Raw genomic sequence first — 942 nt, forward strand, 5'->3', positions numbered from 1 at the left:
AGGCAGCAGCGCGCGGGCGGCGGCCGCAAGCGTCTCGGCGGTGCGACTGCGGCGGCAGGTGGCGGCGATCTGCGAGAGGGGCGGCGCGGCGCGGCAGAGAAAGAGAGGCAGGGCCCGGGGCGGCGGCTTTATGAGGAGGGCGAGGAGGTGGCGTGGAGTCCGGGCGGAGCACGCACATCGAGGCGGCGGCGCAGTCGTGCGAGATCCGGCCTCTAGCGCGAGGTCGGGGAAGGCTCGGCTGGGCTGGGCTTGGCCTGGTTGGCTGGGCCGGCCCAGTCGGCGGAATTTTTTTTCTTTTTTTTCAGACAAATAAAAGAATAATAATAAAAAATATATTATATAGGCATATAATATATCAAAATTTTCAGAAAAAGATTTTCCACGACATGAACATTTTTCTAGCATTAAATAAAATTCACACAAATTCAGATAAAACAAAGAGTGCTACTGGTCTATTAAAATCCAACAACAATCATTTTAAAAATACCAAAATGATTTCAAATAATGATTTCAAATTAATTTTTCTCCAATTTTCTAATGTAGGGAATCATGTTACCCTATTTTCCATATATTTTATTTTTGGAGAAAAATAATTTGAATAAAACTCAACCAATTCCAAAATGAAAATAATTTCAAAAGGACTTTGAATTTGATCCTTGAAACTCCCAACTCATATTTCATAATTTGAAGAAGTCATTTTATCTCCTCTCGCGAAAATCATTGAGTTGCTTAAAGTTTCTGAATTGAAATATTTCCAAATGAAATTCAATTATTTTCAAATACGCTTTCATTTAATTTTAAATGGAAGAAGTCATATCATCTTCGCTCAAGGGTTTTGTATTTGAAAAGAATTTGAATTCATGGAGATCAGAAAGCAAATATGAAAGTTTGGGAAAGTCCTTTTATTCCCTCTCATTTAACTTTCAAAAGTTTCAAATTCAC

This window comes from Triticum dicoccoides, chromosome 6A, assembly GCF_002162155.2.
Source record: "Triticum dicoccoides isolate Atlit2015 ecotype Zavitan chromosome 6A, WEW_v2.0, whole genome shotgun sequence".
NCBI lineage: Eukaryota > Viridiplantae > Streptophyta > Magnoliopsida > Poales > Poaceae > Triticum > Triticum dicoccoides.